Source organism: Mustela nigripes, chromosome 2 (genome assembly GCF_022355385.1).
Source record: "Mustela nigripes isolate SB6536 chromosome 2, MUSNIG.SB6536, whole genome shotgun sequence".
Classification (NCBI taxonomy): Eukaryota; Metazoa; Chordata; class Mammalia; order Carnivora; family Mustelidae; genus Mustela; species Mustela nigripes.
In genome coordinates this window covers 7,016,786-7,040,027 of record NC_081558.1, presented here as the reverse complement: position 1 = coordinate 7,040,027, position 23,242 = coordinate 7,016,786, and the positions used below count along the sequence as shown (strand labels likewise).

The following is a 23,242-nucleotide window of genomic DNA, read 5'->3' as shown; positions in this document are numbered from 1 at the left end:
AAGCTTCTAGACTAAAGACTTTCAACAGGAAATACAGAGATAAACAAGTTAAACACCAAGATGCAGCAATCAGCCAAACCTACAATGCAGAACACTTTAAAGACAAATGACTTAGTATCTCCAATTAGTTGATTAACAAAAAAAGGAAAAAGGGAGATGAAACAGGTACTTAAAAGAGATCTATACCTCAAAAAACAATGTGGGAGCTCTGATAGGATCCTGACTTGAGCAAACCAACTGTAAAAAGATATTCTGGAGACAATCAGGGAACTCTGGAGTCTGCCAGGTGAGAAAATGCTATGGTGGTATGTACCAGCTACAGATTCATACTTAAGTATTTACTGATGAAAGGACGTGATATCTACAATGTGTTATTTTAAAAAACCCTCCAGGAAAAAAAAAAAAAAAGAAACAGGTGGACAGGCTACTAGCACTATCCCAGCACTATTACCTCAATAGTACAGGAGCCACCACTCACATAAGGCTGTTGAGCGCTTGAAATGAAGCCAGTGTTAGAATTTAAATTTAGGGGCGCCTGGGTGGCTCAGTGGGTTAAAGCCTCTGCTTTCAGCTCAGGTCATGATCCCGGGATCCTGGGATCGAGTCCCACATCGGGCTCTCTGCTTCAGCAGGGAACCTGCTTCCTCCTCTCTCTCTCTGCCTGCATCTCTCCTACTTGTGATCTCTGTCTGTCAAATTAAAAAAAAAAAAAGAATTTAAATTTAAATTTAAATGGCCATATGTGGATAGTGTATTAAACAGTCAGGCTATGATGATCCAAAATTGGTAAAATATTGATAAATGTCCAAGCTGAGTGTTGACAACATAAGGATTCACTATACTGTTCTATTCTTACGTGTGCTTGAAATTTCCCTATGAAAAGCTTAAAAATTTAAAAGGATAAAATAAAGACATTTTTAAGTAAAAACTTGAGAGAGTTTACCCATCAAAGGATCACTAAAATAAATTACAAGTTTGTGCAACAGAAATGTTAAAAAAGTAGAGTGAACAATAATCAAATGTGTATGTAAGGGCCTATTTAGCCAGAGTGGCTCCACCTCAGTTGAACAGCCATTTTGTTTTTTATGCAGTAAAACTTAAATTGACCCTGCCCCCCCCAGGGGAACTTACTTAAAAGCAAGTCCGGGAAACCAGTCCCAGGTAATGAATGAAGCCCAAATTCAAGGGTGGGTCAGGTCAGATGGAGATAACAGCCCAAAGGCAGGGATGTGTTGGGTCAGGTGGAGACATCCAATCAGTAGAGCACACATACTGTCTCCCTAGCTACCAAGGAGTGTGGGCCCTGCCCTCTGGGCGCCTTTTAAGCGTCAATTCTGACCAAGGTAAAAGGCTAGTTCAAATGTCTACTATAGGGCAAATTGTAATTCAATTGGTCACTTATGTGTGACCTAGCATGACTGTGCAGCTTTCTCTGTGTATTACAATTTCATTGGCCACCTGTGCGTGGCCAGGCCCAACCACATGGCCTTTGCCCTTAAAAGCTAGTCTGTAAGGCAGAGAGGGGTCATCCTCTCTGTAAGGGGTGGCCCCGATGGTCTGTTTGGTGGTAGGTTTGATTCTTGATGCTTGGCGTGAAATAAAGCTTTGCTTGACCTTCACTCTGTATTAGTCTCGCTCCTTTGACCATGGACCCATTATTGGGGGACGCAACATGTAAAGTAAATGAACCTTGATCATATAAAATGGTAATAGTAGTCTAATTTGTGAGAAGGAAAAGCAAGCTAGAATCCTAATACTGAATAAAAAACCACTTAAATTTGGAGGGAGATGACTGCAGTTTTACGCTACTTGTATTCTTGCAGAACAGAATAGAGATGTTGATTAGCTTTTGACTTTAAGTGTGCCTGATAAAGATACTAGGATGACCACTAAGTGAATGGACTCACAGGTTTAACTCACAGTCTAGAAGAAAAAAATGGAACAAAAACCCCCCAAACTCTCAATTATTCCAAAAATAAGGAAAATATATATAAGCAGAGAAAAGAAACAAAAAAAAGCAGGTAAAGTAAAAAGCACAATGCAAGACAGTAGAAAATATTGATATCAATAATCACAATCAATATACAAGTAAATGGATTAAACTCTACAGTTTAAAAACAAAGATTGACATGTTAGATTAAGATGAATTACAGCTCTATGCTCTTTCATGAGATGCATTTAAAACCAAAACAAGAGCATCTGGGTGGCTCAGTCAGTTACACATCTGCCTTTGGTTGAGGTCATGATCCCAGAGTCCTGGGATCTAGCTTCACGTTGGGCTCTCTGTTCAGTGGGGAACCTGCTTCTCCCTGTCCCTCTGGTGCTCCCCCTGCTTGGGCTCTCTCTAATAAATAAATAAAATCTTTAAAAAAACCAAAACAAAACCAGAAAGACTGATGGGACACCTGTGTGGCTCAGTTGGTCAAGCTGATGCCTTCAGCTCAGGTCATGATCCCAGGGTCCTGGGATCCCAAGTTGGGCTCTTTGCTCAGCAGGGAGCCTGCTTCTCTCTTTCTGCCTCTGCCTGCTGCTCTGCCTGCTTGCGCACTCTCTCTCTGACACATAAATAAATAAAATCTTTAAAAAATAAACCAAAAAGACTGAATCTCAAAAATAAAAATGATACACCAGGCAAATATATATATTAACCAAAATTGTTTATTTTCACATTAAAAAAACAAAACAAAACAAAAATATAGGCTCCATGCCCAGTATGGAGCCCAACATGGGGCTTGAACTAAAAAATGTGAGATCAACACCTGAGCTGAAACCAAGAGTTGGATGCTTAACTGACTGAGTCACTTAAGTGCCTCTTGATTTCACACATTTTAAAACAAAAGGTATTATGAAACAAAAGGTATTATGAAAGACAACAACATTAGAAGAGGTTCAATTCACTAGACATATATAAAGATTCTGAAGTTGCGCAGACTCACACCGTCATAAAAGCTAAGAGAATTAAAGGAGAAATACACAAATCACCATCAATGTTGAAGACTTTAACATACTACTGTCAGTGATGTAGAGGTCAGTGGGGGGGGGCGGGGAAGAGGAAGTAAAGATTTGAATAAAATGAACAAGCTTCACCTGTAAGGGCCAATTTGGTCAGTACTAGCTTCACCCCCATAGAATAGCCATCCCCGATATATAGGTAGTGAACTTAGATTGAACCTACCCCTTCCCCCAGGGAGAAAGCGCTTAAAAACAAAACCGGTGAAATAGGGCTGACTGGTGAAACACGGCCAAATAGTCCCAATAACGGAGCACAGATACCAGGACATGTCAGGCTGACCAGAGATAACGGAGTCCAGGACGTGTTCGGCCAGATGGGAACGTCCAATCAAGGGAAAGCGCACGTATTACCTCCCTACCCGCCAAGGACATGTTCTGCCAGGTGGAGTTGTCCAATCAAGTAAAAGCGCACATAATACCCACCAGAGAGTGTGAGCCCCCGCCCTTTGGACACCAGACCAAGGCGCTAATTCTAGCGAGGTCATAGGCTGAGTTAAGTGACTATCATGGGGTAAAGTGTAATCTAATTGGCTGCCAGTACGAAACCCAGCATGATTGTGTGACATTTTCTGTGTGCTGCATTCTCATTGGCCAGGCTCAACTATGTGGCTTTTACTCTATAAAAACTAGCCTATGAGAATAGAAGGTTGTCACTTTCCTTTGTGAAAGGTGACCCCCAACGTTTGGTTCTGGTTTTTGATGCTTGGCACGAAATAAAGCCCTGCTTAACTTTCGCTTTGTATTGGTCTCGTCCTTTTGTCCACGGACCCTTTCACACCTAAAACACAAACACTACACTCATAAATGGAGAATACACATATTTTTTTCAAGCACAAGTGGAGTATTTATAAAAACTAGCTCTCTTCCTATAATATACAGCCAGTCTTAAAGCTTTCAATTTTAGTATATATGCTGCGATGTGAGCACTAGTTTTAAAGCTTTTGAGGGATTTATATACGGATATGTTCCTTGACCAAAGAAGACTATTTGGGCGCCTGGGTGGCTCAGTGGGTTAAGCCGCTGCCTTCGGCTCAGGTCATGATCTCAGGGTCCTGGGATCGAGTTCCGCATCGGGCTTTCTGCTCAGCAGGGAGCCTGCTTCCCTCTCTCTCTCCGCCTGCCTCTCCATCTACTTGTGATTTCTCTCTGTCAAATAAATAAATAAAATCTAAAAAAAAAAAAAAAGACTATTATGTTGAGCCATATGACACTGACATTTATTTATTTATTTTAAAAAAGATTTTATTTATTTATCTGGCACAGAGAAAGAGAGAGAGAGAGCGAGCAAGTGAGCAAAAAGCAGGACAAGTGGCAGGTAGAGGGAGAGGGAGAAGCAGGCTCCCCACTGAGCAAGGAGCCTGATGTGGGGCTTGATCCCAGGACCCTGGGATCACGACCTGCGCCAAAGGCAGACGCTAAACCAACTGAGCTACCCAGGCGCCCCAACACTGCCATTTCTGTAGATAAAAAAATGATGGAAACTTAGCAGGTTCACATGGTTTGATCTAATATTAAAAGCCATACATTTGGAGTTTAGAGAACATCATCTTTATGAGTAACTCATGAATAAAATATATAATTGATAAATTAAACTGGAATTAGAAAATATGTAATACTATGATTATGGATCAATTCTAACTACCAAATCTTATAAGCTGCAGCTAAAACAGGCCTTAGGGAAAAAAAAAAAGTAGGCTTTATATATTTACATTAGAGAAAAGTGAAGAATTAACCTAAGTTTCCAGTTAAAGAATTGAGAAAAAAAATCCCAAAAGAAGAAAAGTTAAAGGAAAAATGATAGGAAAAAAAAATGAAGAACTAGAAAACAAAAAGTAGGGGTACCTGGGTGGTGCAGTCAATTAAGCAGCCAATAACTCTTAGTTTCAGCTCAGACTATGATCTCAGGGTCGTGAGATCGAGCCCTGCCTGGGCTCCACACTGAGCATAGAGTACGCTTGAGATTCTCTTACCCTCTGCCTTTTGCTCCTCCCACTTGTGCATTCTCTAAAATAAATAAATTTAAAAAAAAAGTAGAGATCAATCAAGCAAGAAAAATTTTGGCCCTTTGAAATTGATAAAATAGGAAGAAATCATGCAAGATTATTCAAGAAGGGAGAAGGCTCAAAGAAAATTAAACACCCCCCCATACAATTATAAATGCAACAGAGATTAAACATATAAAATATTATGATTAATTTTGCCAATCGAGCTCAAAACTCACAGGAAATCCATCAATTTGAGACATAAAATTTACAAAAAATGCCTCTACAGAAATAAACAAACCAAGTAGTATTAAAATTACAAAAAATGAACCAGGCAGTGAGGGCTATGCAACATTGTGAATGTCATTAATGCCATTGAGTTTTATGTTTAAAATGCTTATAATGGCAAATTTTATGTTTTCATATATATGTATATAACACATAACATGTGATACATGTGTACACACATACATGCACACACAGATGTATACACACGTGTATGTATGTATGTATTTTAAAGTAGGATCCACATGCAGCATGGAACCCAAGGTGGGGCTGAACTCAACTCTGAGATCAAGACCTGAGCCAACAATCAAGAGTCAGACACCCAAACAACTGAGCCACCCAAGCACCCCTTGTTATATATATTTTTCATCACAATAAAAAAAAATGCAGAAAAACTTGAAATAACTGGGGCTATTGCTGACCTCCTCAGAGAGATTTCTCACCTCCCCAGCCCCAGAAACTTACTGCCTGGACAGATATCTTAAAACAAAACAAAATATAAAACAAAATGAAGAGCCAGGCATTTAAATTTCACCACACAAAAAACCCCACTAGGCTTGGATTGTATAAGTTGGTTCTGCCATTTGAAGAGGAGAGAATTCCAATCGGACTCAAAATTTTTCAGGAATCAGACATACTCATGAAGACTCTGGTTACATCACATATTTGTATATTACTAAACATAAGCAGAGATAGTAACTTACTGACTCTATAAAGAAAGAGTTATATATTTAGAAGGTTTTATTTAGAAATTTAGGCATCATGCAAAACTCCAGAATTCTGCATGACCCCAAAATGTCACGTTTGCATTCTGATTATTCTATTACAATACCTTATACAATTACCACAAGGGAGAAAGGAGGAGGAAACGGATACGCCTCTTTTTAAAACAACTTTACAAAACAGTCTGTGTTACTCAAAGGGATTACCTTGACTAAAGGTATTAAAGGGAAGAACATTCTTTGTGACTGGTATAATGTTGACAGTAAGCATTACACAGCCATAGTAAAAAAAAAAAAACCCTAAATGATAGGCAATTTCATTAATGAACAGATATAAACAACCTAAAGTTCAAACCAAATACATCAATAAATGATGTTACTACATCACAACCAAGTTGCATTTATTCCAGGAATATCAGAGATGCTTAAAAGAAAATCTACTAATATTTGTCTAATTCATAGATCAAAGAAAACTATGATCATCTCAGTGACACAGTATAAATGTCTTGCAGTAGTCAACATTTCACAGAACTTAAAAATAATCTTAGCCAATTCTATAAAACAAACACAATTCAAGGGATGTCTGCATGGCTCAGTTGGTTGAGCATCCCACTCTAGACTTCACCTCAGGTCATGATCTCAGGGTCCTGGGATGGGGTTGTTTCCCCCTCCCCCCACAAACATCTAACTTCCTAGCGATAAGCAGAGGGCCTTTGAGACACAGAGAAAGGCAGTGGTGGCTCCTCTAGTCGAGTTTTAAGTCTTAGCCAGTGTTGTGTATTAGGGAGTGTTAGGGAAAATGTGGGATGGGGTTGGGGGGACAAGGATAGGGAGACATAACAGGTTGTAAGATTACAGAGGAAGAATAAACTTGTCATTATTCACAGATGACATGACTGTTATAATGTAAACATCCAGGAATCTACAGGTAAATTATCTGAAAACCAAAGAGATCTACAGCTTGCTGGATGGAAAAGAAACACTCTGAAGGTTCAAAACAGACGAAGCCCCATGGACTGGGGTGGTTGACAATACCATTGGACATACTACACATGACCCCACAACTTTACCTCTAAATACGACCCTGGCGCAGAAATGGGAAGAAACATGCACAACCCCATGGAGAGGGGAGCAATTCAACCATCCATCTGTCCACAGGGGACTAAGATCCATCTGCACAAATCCAAGCCAGGTCGGGGTCCGGGGTGGGGAGGATCTTAGTGATAAGTATTTCAAGGTAATGCCGTTAATGCAGAAAGTGAGACAGAAAAGAGCATTTTCTTGAGGAAAAATAACTCTTAATTTGGGGGAGAACTTTAAAGAGAGGAGTACGGGGGATGGGTTAAAGTCCTCGCCGGCACGCCCTGACCACATCCCCACCCGCCTCCTCTCGGCCCCATGTCCCGAGTGGCCACAGATGGAAGGGGGTCAAGGCCCAGGTAGGAAAGACAGGGACGGCTGGGAGTCCTGGTGCGGAGGGGCACCATGAGGCCCAGAAGTGCCGTGGCCTCGAAGCTGTTGGCGCTGGAAACCGTCCACTTGACCTTGCCGCAATGCCGCACAGCCCCTCCAACCCGCAGACCCACACCTGGGCTACAGCCAGGGTGCACTTCCGCTTCCGGCCTCAGGCTGTGCCCGGCGCCCTCAGAGACTGTGACTTTCCACTGATCCACCCTGGGGCGCTGCTGTGCGGAGAAGGCAGGGGCTGGGAGATTGGCCAAGGAGGCGCTGCAGGGTAAAAGGACAAGGGGAGTTTTTGTATTCCCTTAATAAAGGGGGGAACTGCTGGCTGGCTCAGTCCGTAGGGCAAACCACACTTGATCTGGGATGGTAAGTTCGCGCCCCATCTTAGGTGCAGGGATTAAAAAAGAGTAAAGGGGCAACGCGAAGAGGGGAGCAATTTGATCTCAGAGCCGTCCTTGACGCTACATGATCTCTCCAAGGGGAAGAGGAGGAGTTCCCCCAAACCGGAAAAGTGACTGAGCGACAAAGGAAAAGGGGCATAAACCTCACTTCTAAGCCATTATGGATTCACATGTGAGGTCACTAGCCCTCCTATCTTCCTAACCAAAATAAGTCCCCACCGAGGTCAGACTCAGTTTTAATTAATTTTGCATTTTTTTTGAAATTCCTGAAAACCAACACATATAACTGTGACAATCTGAAATTAAATCATTTTTACTGTTACAGGTGCTGAAACAGTGGAGAAAAATATCCCTTCTATTTGGGACTCTGAATTTGAAGAATGATTACAAAAAAGCAAAATGAGAAGCAAAAAGGTCAGCCGTATTCTGGTATGATTAAATCATAGTAAAATCGTACCAGAATAAGGTCTCTGGTGCCAGCCACGGGGGTTTTCATGTTCATTTTTCGGATCTGCTGAGTAAGTGGCTTAAGAGTAGTCATGTGCTTAATTATTATCATGGTTATATTCCGAATATCTGATGCCTAGCAAGACTATGCACAATGTGCATGTACAAATGGAAGGATGAAATTGCCTGTGTAATTTCCACAACGAGAGGGAAACGAAATGGGAGAACTGAAAATGAGATAAAAATTATTGAAATTATTCAAAAAACTCATAAAAATTATTCAGTCACAGCTGCAAAACCATGGGCTAGTTTTCACTATCAAGGCCCAGCCTATGACTATCTGCTATCACTTTTGCCTGAATGTAGGTTTCACATTCTTTGCAATTAGTAGATGGCCACGTTTTGAGAGGAAGGGCAGCTTCAGTTCTGCTGGCAGTTCTGGGTCAGCTGCAACATCAACAGTGGGTTTCTGTGTGGAATCTGTGTTCTAATTGAATTGTGAATTCTCTACTGAGGGGAACACAATAATTCCGAAAATCTGGCCACTTGTAATACAGAAGCCAGAGGAACAGAATTTGGCTGCTGCTAATCTCGATGAGACCAGAAAGCCTGAAGTCAGTGGCTAGGGTTCCTCTGTTAGCTCAAAACACTGAGCTAGAATCCACCAGAAATGATGGTGCATATTTCATGTCACATAAATCACGTAAGTAGAATAAGAACAGTGGCTCCTCAGAGAGTTGTAATGAAGATGAAATGACTCAGTCCATGGAAAGCCTTCAGGGCATTTCACAGCATACAGTAAGTGCAAACTAAATGGGAGCTCTAACCAGCCCCTGTTGAGGGCATGACTGTTAGAAAGTTTCCATTGACATCTGATAACAAATCATTTCCCATATTAATGATCTCATTTAGCAAATGGAAATGAGGCTTAGGAGAGGCTAAGGGAAGTACCCCAAACACATAGCTCAAAGGCAACAAGGGCAGGATCCACACTCCTGCAGTCAGGCTTCAGTCTGAGCCCTTAACACCCAAGCTCTACCTGGGCAAAAAGCAAGCCAAATTCTGAAGCACAGTGGGACCCTGGAATTTTCCTAGTTAGCTGTCTAGACCACTGAAGAGACTAATCATAAAAAATAAAAAAAGAGAGTAAGTCTGTTATGATTATTATTGCTGTGTAACAAACCACCCCAAACATACTAACAGCAGTTCTTACAATGTTGTTGCCAGACTGAGAGACCCCAAGACACTTTCAGGCAGTCTGTGAGGTCAAAACTATTATTATAATAGTTCTATGATTTGCCATTTCATCATGTTGACATTTATATTGATGAAACAGAAGCAATTGTGGATAAAATGCTGGCTCCTTGGCAGAAATCAAGGCAGTGGCATCAAGTGCCACAAACACTGTATTCTTCGTTGGCACATACTCATGATAAACAAAAAGCCCAATTTTCCTTAAAAATGCCCTTGAGGCATGAGAAAAAATCTGGAAAATATATATACCTGCAACCATAATGTTGGCAGTTTGTCAACATTTACAAATCTTTCTGCTATGATCAAATTATACTAGTGCATGATGCTTGATAGCAAGTAAACATTTGAAAAATATGCATAATGTAGTGAACTATTTTCTATACAAGTGACACATGAAGGTACAAAATCGCGTATGGGTAAAATATCCATAGTGCAAAAAAAAAAAAAAAAACAATGGATTTTAATAGAATAGGAAGAGTTCACTCATAGAATTTCATACTCCACAGTGCAACTAAATCCTAAGAAACGACTATTAGTTGAATTTTAGGTATCAAAAGGTATCAAAGAGCCAAAATTATCTGAAATACTTTTTTCTACCTATGTATCTCACTGAAGCCAAATTTTCTATATATACTTCATCTAAAATAAGGCAAAAAACTGAATGCAGAAGCGCCTATGAGACTCCAGCTCTCATTAAGCTAGATGAAATGATCTTTTGGCCAAGCTTGTCACTCATCTGGAAAGGAAAAAAAATACTTAATGACACCTGTTAAAAATGGTGAGGCAGACTTTGCTTCAGCCATCGTGACAGGTACAGGGACCACTGGAACAAGACTTCACAGTGGGGGAGAATGGGCTCAAGCTCAAATACAGCATGGTAAGTGGGAACTTACAGGCAAGGAGCAGAATAGGGGTCAGTGGATGGAAAATTACTAAGAGGAAACAAGAGGGGTTTAGGGATTCTGGCTGAACTGACCTAACAGAATCTTTGCTGAAGACAGGCAAGGGTGATTAGAAATCACCTGAAGGATAGTGGAGGATGAGGGAAAGCTTGCTAAACTGACTCAGCAGGGTTCTTATTAAAACTGGATTTGGTTAAGTGTACCGACAGACCTAGGAAAAGGTTCAGGAGACTTACTCAAGTTTGGTTAAGAGAAGACTCTCACTTCTCACATTTTTTTGGTTTTCAACTCAGTTATTTTTCATAAATATGTACATTATGAAATGAATTATAAATATTTGAAAAATCTCTTAAATTCTAATATGTCAAATACTCAAAAGATACAATGTTTTGTATGCTCAATTTTAGAGTATGCAAGAGTCCCAAGATCAAAAAATTTGAAAACTGCTGGTGTGGACTCCCCACCATTTTATTTTCACAGATCATAAGTCAGGAATTTGGACAAGATACAAAGGGAATGAATGGATTATCTCTGCCCTACAAAGACCAGGGCCTTACCTGGGAAAACTCACACAGCTCAAGGTGGCTCCAAAGACAAAGGCCTAGAGATATCTGTAGACTCACACCTGCATCTGGTTTAGTAAGTCTTTTCAAGTCTTTCCAAGTCTTTTCAAGGCCTGTTAGCTCATTCCTCTAAGTGCTGGATATTCAATTGTCTGGATGCATCAGTTTACTCATTTACCTACTGAAGACATTCATTCACCTACATAAGTTTTGCAATGAGGAATATAACTGCTATAAACATTCATGTGCAAACAAAGAAAAACCCCTGAAACAGCTTGCATGTGTTGGTTTCTGAATGAACATAAATTTCAACTTCTTTGGGTAAATACCAAGGACCATGGATACTGGATCATCTGGTAAGAGTATGTTTAGTTCCATAAGAAACCACCAAACTTTTCCAAAGCAGCTGTACAATTTTGTATTCCCACCAGCAAAGAAGTTTTTGGTGCTATTAGTGTTCCAGATTTAGGGCATTATCAGATATGTGGTGGTATCTCATTTTGACTTGTACTTTTCTGTATGATATGATGTGGAGCATCTTTTCATAAATGCTTATTTGCCATGTTTACATCTTCTGTGGAGGAGTGTCCATTAAGGTCTTTGACCCATTTTTGATAGGCTATTTCTTAGTGTTGAGTTTTAAGACTTCCTTGCATATGCTGGATAATGGTCATTTAATCCAAATGTGTCTTCTGCAAAGATTTTCTCCCAACCCGTGCTTGTCTTCTCACTCTCTTAACAAGGGCTTTCATAGAGCCTAAGTTTTTAATTTTAATGAAGTCCAGTTTATCAATTATTTATGGATCAAGCTCTCAGTTTATTTAAAAAGGTATTGCTACATCCAAGGACATTTAAGATTTCTCCTATGTTATCTTCTAGGAGTTGTGTATTTTCCACTTAGGTTTACAATGCATTTTGAGTTAATTTTTGTGGCGTGTTCAGTGTCTAGATTCATTCTTTTTTATGTGGATGTCTAATAGTTCCAGTCTCATTTGTTGGAAAGAATTATCTTCACTCCATTCTACTGCCTTTGCTCCTCTGTCGAAGATAAGCTGACTACTTATGTGGGCCTATTTCTCAGCAATCTGTTCTGTTCCATCAATCTGTCTATTCACTTACCAACACCAGCTGACTTGATGTAGGTTTCTATTAAGTCCTGAAGCCAGGTAGTTTCAGACCTCCAACTTTGTTCTCCTTCAATATTGTGTTGTCTATTCTGCATCTTTGCATCTCCATATAAACATAAGAATCAGTTTGTCAATATCCAAAAAATAAATTGTTGGAATTTTGATTGGACTGAATCAATTAGATTGGGAAGAACTAACATCTTGACAATACAGAGCATATCCATGAACATTAAATCTCTCTCCATTTATTTGGTTCTTTGATTTCATTCATGACAGTTTTGTAGTTTTACCTATATAGATGATGCACATATTTTGTTGTGCTAATATAAATAGTATTGTATTTGCAATTTCAAATTCTATTTGTTCATTGCTAGTAAGAGATTTCATGGATGCGTGTATGTATCAAAACTTAAGTCATACACTTAACATATGTAGACTAATGCATGGCAATTATACCTTAATAAACCCTCTAACAACAAGAAAAAAGATATTTGAACATACATTTCACCAAAGATAAATGGATGACAAGTACGTGAAAAGATGTTCAACATCACTGGTCTTTAAAACTACTGGTCTACTTTGAGAAAAGATACACACACACAGAGACAACTCATTTTAAACAATGGGCTTTCTTTTTCCAGTATCAATTTTTCTGTATGCAGTAACTAAATATTTGTACTCTAAAACTTTCCCCCAATTTTTTAACACTTTTTTATTTATGGATTTTTTATTAAAAAATCTTTTGTAACAAAACGATTTTTAAAAAGATTTTATTTATTTGAGAGAGGGAGTGCACAAGCAGGGGGAGCGGCAGGCAGAGGGAGAAGCAGGCTCCTCGCTGAGCAGAGAGCCTGATATGGGACTTCTGATCCCAGCACCCTGAGGATCATGACCCGAGCCGAAGGCAGACACTTTACTGACTGAGCCACCCAGGTGTCCCACAAAGGTTTTTCACTTATAAAACCCTTTAGGACTTCAATTTTTATAAATATATGTAAGATATTTACTGAAAACAGTTTTTACATTCACAAAGAATCTTATTATGTAACATCAATTGGCATAGTCTTTTCCACGTTCCCTACAATTATACTTTACAGTTCCTCTCCAGTGTAAATTATGTTTCCTAATAAAGAACAATCAAAGGCTTTTTTATAACTCTTTCACGCATGGGATCTCTCTTAATGTGTGCTTTCATAGCTTCCCAAAGTGGGGGTATGAAAAATTTTTTTTATAGATTTTTCATACCTGTGAAATCACAGCCAAATAGTAAAGTATAAGGCAGAGCTAAAGGTTTCCTACATTCCTCATTAATAAGGTTACCTTCACTGTGAATTAGTCTGTGCTTTCTAAGAGAAAGTTTAAAGACTTGCCCATATTCTTTGCAAGCATAAGCTTCTCTCAAGAGTGAAATATTATACATTCAGTAAGGCATGTCGTAGTAAAGGGTTTCCCACATTCCTCATCTATGTATGGATTTTCTCCACTGTGAATTCTTAAATGTTGAATAAGATATGTGGACTGAGAAACACATGGGTGGCTCAGTTGGTTAAGTATCTGCCTCCAGCTCAAGTCATGATCCCAGAGTCCTGGGATGGAGTCCTGCATCAATCTCCTTGCTCAGCGGGGAGTCTGCTCCTCCTTCTGCTGGCTGCTCTCTCTCCTTGTGCTCTAACAAATAATAAATAAAATGTTAAAAAGAAAAAAGGTATGTGGACTGAGTAAAGGCTTTCCCACAGTCCTTACATTCAAAAGGTCATCCACCAGTGTGAGCTCTCATTTGTACCATAAGGCCTGATGAAACAGTGAAGGCTCTCTCACATTTTTTACATCTACATGGCTTCTCTCCAGTATATGTTTTGTTGACTGAAGTATGAGGAATATCTAAATGATTTCCCATATTTCCTTACATTCAAAAGGTCTTTCTATACTGTGAGTTCCTAAATGTTGAATAAGAAATGAGGATCAAATAAAGGCTTTCCACACTGCTTACCATTACAGGGTTTTAGAGTTTGCATGTGACTTTTAAAGCAAGATGAGTTACTAAAGGCCTTCCGACTTTCCTTACAAACATAAGGCTTCTTGCCAGTGTGAGTTCTTAAATGTACAGTAAGGAACTAACAAAGCATTTTCCACATTCCTTACATTCCTAAGTCTTCTCTCCAGTGTGAGTTCTTTTGTGTTTTATAAGACCTGCAGAATCGGTGAAGGTTTCCAAGTTATTTACTACACTCATATGGTTTTTCTCCAGTGTGAACTCACATGTGAGTATTAAGTTTTGGGAAACAAGTAAACTCTTTACTACACTCCTTGAAAACACAATGCTTCTCATATGAAGTTGTATAATTTAAGCAAGGTTTGGGGAACAAGGAATGGCTTTCTCAAATTTCTTACATTCCATAGGCATCAGTTCACTGTGAGTTCTTAAATGATAAATAAAACAAGATCAAATAAAGGTTTTCCCACATTCTTACAATGTTTTAAGACTTTTTTCTATTGTTCATTTGCGTATGTACAAAAGCTTGTAGAATGAGAAAAAGCTTTCCTATATTCTTTAAGGGTATGTGGCCTTTCTCCACTATGAATTCTTACACATTCTCTAAGGTGTAAGGAAGAAGGAATGCCTTTCCCAGTCTGTACATTTATAGGGTTTCTTTTGAGTGTAAGTTTTCTTGTGAACCAGATATGGATTTTGGTTGAAACCTGTTTCACACTGATTACACTTAGGAGGCTTTTCTCCATTATCGGTCTTATTGTGTAGATTAAGGGCAGAGTTCTTTGTGAATGCTTTTACACACTAGTTGCACTCACAAGTTTTCTTTCTAATGTGAGTACTCTATAAACCTTAAAGGAGTGTTCACTCAAGGCTTCTTCCCAATGGTGAAAATTCAACAGTTACTCTCCAATATGGCTTCTCTCCTGTTGATGAAGAGATTAGTCACGACTTATGAAAGTTCTCCAGCTTTATTACACTCAGAGATCCTTACCTCTGCCTTGAATTCTGTTATACTACACAGGAAATAAATGAGTATGACTGAAGTTTTTTGTATTTTTTTCTTCCATTTTCACTGCATGCAATGCATGGTTCTAGACCTCAGTGCTTTCAAGCAGAATGAAGTGACCATTCTGCTAAAAAGTTCTGTTGTAGTCTTTACTTTCACAAGGATTCTTACAGAATTTAGCTGTAAGCTGTTAACCATTGAGACGAAATTACTTACCCAAAACTTTATCTCAATTATGTATTTAAAGGGTTTGTCAAATTCTTAAAGATTTTTTATTTATTTATTTGACAGAGAGAGATGACAAGCAGGCAGAGAGAGGGGAGGAAGCAGGCTCCCTGCTGAGCAGAGAGCCCGATGCGGGGCTCGATCCCAGGACCCTGGGATCATGACCTGAGGTGAAGGCAGCGGCTTAACTCACTGAGCCACCCAGGCGCCCCGGGTCTGTCAAATTCTTAAGGCTCAGAAATCTGTGAGAAAAGTTTCTTTTGGGATGAGTAACACTAGCTGTTACAGTTATCATGTTGCTTTTCTATCTTATGGAATTTCCAATCTTCCACTGGTGTGGAAGGCAAGGAATTACACACTGTCGATCTTACCATTTCTACCACATTGGGTGTTTTCCCCTGCAAAATATTCTGCTGAGGTGCTGACCATTTGGTATTAAGACAAATCTCCCAATCTGAAATAAGATTAAAAAAAACATTAAGGTCTTGGAGAAATAAATGATGGAAGGAAAGTGTTAGGAAAAAAAAAAAAAGAAGCCAATGTCTACTTACTTTCGAAGACTGACTTGAAATATAAAATAAAAAAAAAATGAATATACAGAGATTGAGAATTCTGACTATATTAAGAGTTTGGCAATAATAAGGTGCTGGTGAAGTTGGTAGGTGATTTTCTAAGAAATGACTCTATAAATGTTGAAACTAATGGTGAACAGAAAGCAGTGTGACCAGGAAAGCAAAGAATGAAAGGAAATGAATAAAGAGCTAAATGCAAAATTTAAAGAAGTAGATCCGTCAGGTCAAAAGGAAGTTTCAGAAAAGTGGACGAAAAGTTAAAGAGAAGTCTAAAGTACCCAAGGAACGACAGAAATCAAAGGGACCAGCATTCTCAGGAAAAATCCATCTTCAAAAGCTTCCTATTTAATGTTTCCAAAAAGACTGCAGGTCTCATGGACTCCTGCTATTTTTCGTAAAGAAATCATCTCTCCCTTTTCCTTTACCCCTCAGAATCCTTCCTACTACCCTCTGCTCTCCTTTTTGCTCTGCCTGAAAGATCAGACCTGGTCTGCACGTATGGTACCTGGCTCTCAGAGAAAAAAGCTTGATACAAGAACATGCAAGGGATGACAAATCCATAAGTCAGGACCAAAATTCTGCTCTCCAGGGATACCAAATACTGTCAGGTATAACTTGAGAAACAATAAAATGTTTGTGACAACCTTTTCAAACCAATAAACTTTGTTTTTCAGACCAAAAAACTTTCAAATGAAACTAAAATGCAAACACATACTCTCTCACTGTTCACCAAAAGGGGTGCTGATCTTTCCCCTGAAACCCAGGCTCAAACTTGTATTCAGAAACACTTTTGAAGTCCTAAGCCTTTCAGTCCATAGAGAAAATAAAACCAGAGCAACAAACAAATTTTCATTTTCAAGAGGAAGCCATGTCAAGATAAGATCTACAAGAACAGAAACAATATCTGCTCTTTTTACCACTGCACTCCCATTAGTCAGCATAGAGCCTAGAATATAGTCACTTAAGAAAGATTAGTTCCAGAAAAAGCTAAACGAAGGCATGGCACCAACCTTACCTATTGTAGTCAGACTGTTGTAGTTCTCCAGCATCACATCGCTGCACAGCCCTCTCTGGGTTTGATCCAGCAAAGACCACTCCTGGGTGAATTCCACAGCCACATCCTCAAAGGTCATGGGTGATGGGTCCTAAACCCATCACAAACATCCCAGCATCAGGTAGTTGCCATCTAAACCCATGTTCACTGGAGAAAGAGAATGGGAGACCCAAAGCTTAGACAGTGTTCCATGTTCTCCCATCATCTCTCCCAGGGCTTCTCCTATCCACACATATTCACTGGGGACCTCATCCAGTCATATAACTTTAAGAGCACCTCTTTCACCCAGTTGAATGTATCTCACCACAAATACACTGTACACTTTCTAATCTTCCCTATTGACTGAGTACATTACAGACACCATAAATGCTGGCAAATAAATGAATCATTACTCTAGCAACAGCACACATTCTGAGAAACACATGTCCACTCCCTCACAATGTATCATAGCACACTGAGAGCACACAATCAGCGTGGATGGGAGCTGGACTGAATTAGTAAACACTGGGATAACAGTATCATTTCCCTACGTCTCTGTCAACCTCATAAAAAAGTCCTAAAACCTGAGAAAATGTAACTGGCTACTCAGTCCCTAGACAGGCCCTGTATACATAAAGAAACTGTTCCACTACAAGAAAACATATCTACCTCGTAGGAAGAAGCATGTACTTTTATAAAAGAATAAATTTCCTACTTACGCAAGAAAAATTTGTTAGACACCTGGTCATTATCCTTTCTCCTTCTGACTTCTCCTCACGAAGACAGAAAAAGTCTTGAGAAAGGTGACCTTGGGGAGAGGAAATAAAACCTGAGAACCTAGGCTCCCGAAATTCCCACTTAGGCTAGAAGCTACTCCACACTGATTCTAAATTGACACACATGCTGTTGCCATGAAATAGCCAAGCAGCCTGCTTCATCTGAAGTCAGAAAAAGGGTTCTCAGCTTTGGAAGGAGAGTTTAATAATTCCATTTTATGGAAAAAGAAATTTAAAGTTCAGAGAGGTAAAGCTGTTGTTTTCTTTGGCCAATAATAGTGAATCTCATCATGTGATTAAGCAGACCCTCCCCCACAAAAATACCCATCCTCACCCCTGCTTCCCAAATCTCAGGATACAGACATCAGGATGTTCTTATCTACTCAAGCCACTCTCCTAGACAGCATAGAAACAGGACTGCTTAGACCCTGACCACAAGACAGGCTGTTTATAGGCCCAGTAAAACAGTCTCTGACAGGAGCATCAATAAGGACTTACCACAAGAGAAAAGATCAATGGCTGGCATCCTGTAGGTAAGACAGTAAAATCTGCCTGAACCCTTCTTGTTCTCAAAGTCCTTCAAGACAGTGTCTGAGTTTAGAGGCCAATCTCAATTCTTCTTTATTAAGCAGCAGTGGAACCCTGCCACACAACATCAGTCTTTAAGAAATAAGCATTAGTCAGCTGTCATGAAGCATCATTTATTAGCTCTCTGTAGAAAATGAAATTACATTATGTGAAAGCCATTAAAAATTGTAGAGTTTACCACATGAATACAAATAACAATCGTCATTTACTGAGTACCTATCATGTACCAGAAGCAGTGGTAGCTCATATGATTATCAACACAATTATCATTACTGTCATTCCACAGTTGAGGCAACCTACACTGAGACAGCAGCAGTCACTGGCCCAAGATCACCAATTAGGAAGACCAGTAACCTGAATACAGGTTACTCTATATCATAAGCCTGAACTCCCGAGCTTTTTGTGATTTGCCAACATACCTGGACAACGATTATAAAATGGTGTGCAAGAAATGACTAACTCAGCAGGTCTGGGTGCTCAAATCCTGCACTTTCCTGAGAAAACCTGTCTTCAGACCTACTCTTGGTGGGGCTGTGGGAGACAACCCGAGTGCATGGAATACCCAGCGTGATAATGTTTTTGTCTGCCAGTTGGACTGATAGTTTATGCTAACAATGTGATTTATGGTGAACATCTGTTTTATACCTGAGGCTCTGGGCAATGTTCTAACAGTCTGAATTCCAGCTGGAGCTTAAGTGGCTGCAGTCAGTCATGTAGGTGGTGCATGCCTACAGGACTGACCCACAATAAAAACCTGGACACCAAAGCTCAGGGACTATAGACTGAATGTCTGCACTTCCCTGCCTCTTCAAACATTGAAACCCAATTCCCAATGTGATGGTTTCTGGAGATGGGGGCCTTTGAGAGGTAATGATGGGATGAATGCCTTTTATGAGACCCCAGGGACCTACCTTGCTCCTTCTGCCATGTGATAACACAGTGAGAAGACTGCCTTCTATTAACCAATAAGGAGATCCTCACCTGACACCACTTTGCTGCCATTTTGATCCTGATTTTCCCAGTCTCCAAAACTGTGAGAAATTTGTTGTTTGTAAGCCACCCAATCTATAATATTTTTTGTTCTAGCAGTACAACTGAATAATCTAATATACTGTGTGAGCTTCCTTGGTTGGCCATATTTCACATGTGATGTTACACATTATTACTAGGAATATTGTGCAATGCCCATTTGACTGCGCTGGGGAAAGACACTTGGATGCTTATGCCTGTCTTGTTCTGGAATTAATCCCACATGTCTCATCCCTCTGCGATTCTGATCTGTATTTTATAAACTGTCATGCTGGGTTTAATAGCATGAATCTTTTCAGTCCTACTGCATTGCTGAGCACTAGGGTGTTCATGAGGATCCCTAGCACAAAATGTTTAATTCAGACATCTTTGCACTCCTCCAGCTGGCAAAATCACATAGGCCCAGTTGCCTTCCTTCAAGTCCTTATATTGGCTTTTGCCTTCATTCATTAAGCAAATTTTTATGAAGGTCCTTCCCTTTGCTACATAATACACTAGGCACTGAGGAGAGCACAGTGAACTAACAGAAAATCCCCAATACCTTACATTTTTCACATTCTAAAGGTAAGCAGATACTAAACAATAAATCCACATCCTATTAGTTGGTGTTCAGTGCTGGGGGAAAATAGGAACAGATAAGGAATATTATCCTCTGCCTTCCCCAACACACACAGAGATACACCTAAGGATTTCTAGGCAAACTCAGTATTAGCTCTGCAAAAAATAAAGACAGAATAGAAAAATAACCATTTCAAAAGGCTCTTGAAAAACTGACATCTGATTTGCCTAAAAAGTGATAGTTAACTTTTGATCCAAAGCACTGGAACAATTCCATGGTAAACAAAATAAACTCAGTATATATTTCAGATACTGCTCTATTTCACTGGCAGCTTAGTAATACTCATGCAAGCGATCTGACCAATCCCCTAAGTTTTACCAGATGGTATAAAATGTTGCGTAGGTAGAATGCTAAATCAGACTGTGCCCAAAGTTTATCTTTTTTTCTTAAAAAACCTCACACCTCTTAGTTTTCCCTTAAATTCGCCTTTTAAAAATTCCTTATTTATACTATTTTTTTTTTACTTATGGTTTATGTTCATTTTGTTGATCATTTCAAACACTTGGAAATTATAGAGTTCATTTTTCAAACATTTTGTTGAATTATTCAAACAAGTGTAGAGTTACAAGTGTACAGTACATTATCATGAATTTCTCCACCCCTAAGCACTCATATGCCTCATCTAAAATTATTCCTTTCTCCTCACCAAATGGAAGCATTATTCTGATTTCTAACACTATAATTTTGCCTGTTTTTGAACTTCATATAAAATCATGACATGCATTAATTTGTGTCTAGTGTCTTCCGTTCAACATCCTATTCCACATGCTTCTCTCTTTCCCTCTGCCCCTCTTCCTTCTGTTCTCTCTCTCAAATAAGTAAGTCTTAAAAAAAAAAAAAAAGTACAAAGTGAACTGGGGATTTATCTTACACCTAAAGACTAATAGGGTTTAAAGACTAAAAGGATTCATGTTGAAGGAACACAGGATTCAAAAGGACTACCCTTGGGCAAATGTGCGACAGTTTCAGTGTCAAAATAATAGTGAATGAAAGAAAAGTCCAAGAATGTATTGTGATATTCCAAAAAGAAAAAAAGTAGAGGATAGGGGAGGTGAGGAAAGAAAGCTGCATAGCTAAAGACTGGAGAAGGAATGACAGAATTAAGAAAAAAAGGATTTTGTAACCTGCCTCCCCGCCCATGTAAAAACAGACTGAGGCAAAGACTGACAAACGAGGTGAAACCTTTGGATGAAAGGCTGTTAGGAAACAGATTACCCTGTTGCCAAGTATCACCCAAGGATTACCTCAAAAAAATTTGTGACTATGAGAGAAGTGCACCTTGACTAAAAGCTTCTCATTCCTAATAAACAATGGGACAACTTGCACTTCCCCACCTCCCGATGAGCTACAACACAAAGTATACAGAAATATTCAAATGTCTAAATTTGCAGTCTAACCAGTCAGGCACTGGCTGGTTCTTTGGGTACTGAGAACATGAAATGTGGCTAGTGTGACTGAAGGACTAGATTCTTAATTTGATTTATTTTAATTAGAATTTAGAAATAAAATTGATTCAGGTACTCAAAAAAACTCTTCAGTATGTTTGATCAATCTGGATTTGGAGATCTTTTTCTACAGCAAAACAGTAAGAGCTAAATACAGATGGCGAGTTTCTAATGAAAACTCAGCATCCACAGTGAGATCCACATACACACTGGGTTTTCCAGCAACTTATTACAAAAGGAAAGAAATGTAAAATTTCTCATTAATAGTTCTCTATTAACTACATTAGTAATTGACTTCATCATAAATTTATATTGATAATTGGTAAGTTGATTAAACACTAAAAATTTCAGGGCTTCAAACTGTTCTTGGTTGGCTACTCAAAATTATAAAAATACATCTGTATAATCTGTACCTCACTATATATATGTATTAGACAGTACTGCTCTAGACCCAAGTCTACTTTACAAGAAACAATTAAATGAAATCCTAGGAAGGGACCCCTGGGTGGCTCAGTCGGTTAAGCCTCTGCCTCCTGCTCAGGTCATGATCCCAGAGTCCTTTGCTCAGTGGGGGGCCTGCCTCTCCCTCGGCCTGCGCTCTCCGACATATAAACAAATAAAATCTTTTTAAAAGTAAGTATATGAAGTCACAGGAAAACATCATCATATTGGAATGCCAACATCTTACAATAACACTCTTCGGGAACGTTCAAGAACCAAAATTAACTTTTTTTTTTTTTTTTTAAATGCAGGCAACTTTAATAGACACTTTCGGAAAAATGGAACTACTTCCTTGGACCGGCAGTGGAGCGCCGTCCTCAGTAGAAGGCTGTCCTGCCGCATGCTTACCGCGAAGGGGTGAAGCGAATGTCTGCCATTTGCCGTTAATCGGTTCATCACAACACCCAGGACGGGAGACAAATCTCAGCCAGGAGTGAACGCGGATGAAGGCTCCACGGATGCTCATTTTACTGCCGCCACAGATTTAAGGACGAATTTCCAGGTGAACAGCCGAAAGAAAAACCCACCTGTCCACACTCCTCGTACTTGGGCTCAATTCAGTTGCAGCTAACGGCAACCGGCCCGCCTCCCGCTGCCCCTCAGGGGCTCCAGCACTCGGAGCTCCGGGCGCTGAGGTACTTCGGCGAATCTCTTCACGCCTGCGTTTTGTGTCCCACACGCGTGCTCCCTCGGAACCTGCAGAGGTCCCTCTCTCCAGCGGAGAACTTACCGAACTGCCATCACCGGTGCCCACGCGCGCACCCGCCCGCAGGAAACGCAACCGCAGGCTGCCGGGCGCGGGGGACGCCGGAGCCGGAGTCGCTGCGGCCAGGGAAGGCCTAGCCGGCACGCCTCCCCCTGGGGCAACCGTTGCCGCCGCGGCGGCCCAGTCTGCCCGGGCTCTCGGAAGAAGCGACCCTCAACACCGCCGCTCCCTCTCGGGATCCTCCTATCCCGCGTAGGCGCTCTGAGGGAGGGCGTTGAGAGCCGACGACTTTCCCTCAAACGCGGGAGTAGCGCGCGGCCAAGATGGCCGCCGTCCTGCGCATGCGCTCTTCCGGTCTCCGAGAACAGGGCAAGGGGCGGGGCCTCGCGGGAAGCGGGGATGACGCGGGCTGCTGGGTAACCAGTGGTTTACTTTCCTCTCCAGCCTGGTGCTCTTACACGTCTTAACTGAATAATACTTGCTTTCAAATCGTGGTGTATACGTGAACGCATCACAGTCTTTATTGCGCAGCTGCCAACTGCACCCAGTTTAATGATTTAATTGGCTTGGCTCTGCATGGGGAGCCTGGC

The 23,242-nt window shown here is 40.2% G+C and overlaps 1 protein-coding gene across 1 annotated transcript in view; it reads right to left on the bottom strand.

Moving 5' to 3' along the window:
• Nucleotides 1-22,987, bottom strand: part of LOC132010924 (zinc finger protein 177-like) — a 29,241-nt gene extending 6,254 nt beyond the window's left edge. The window contains exons 1-5 of the mRNA XM_059388918.1: nt 22,295-22,987; nt 18,263-18,406; nt 17,708-17,796; nt 16,971-17,156; nt 15,755-15,837 (exon numbers count right to left, since the gene is read on the bottom strand). The gene's annotated coding sequence lies outside the window, so the exon portion shown is untranslated. The remainder of the gene's footprint in view (nt 1-15,754; nt 15,838-16,970; nt 17,157-17,707; nt 17,797-18,262; nt 18,407-22,294) is intronic.
• Nucleotides 22,988-23,242: the final 255 nt, after the last annotated feature.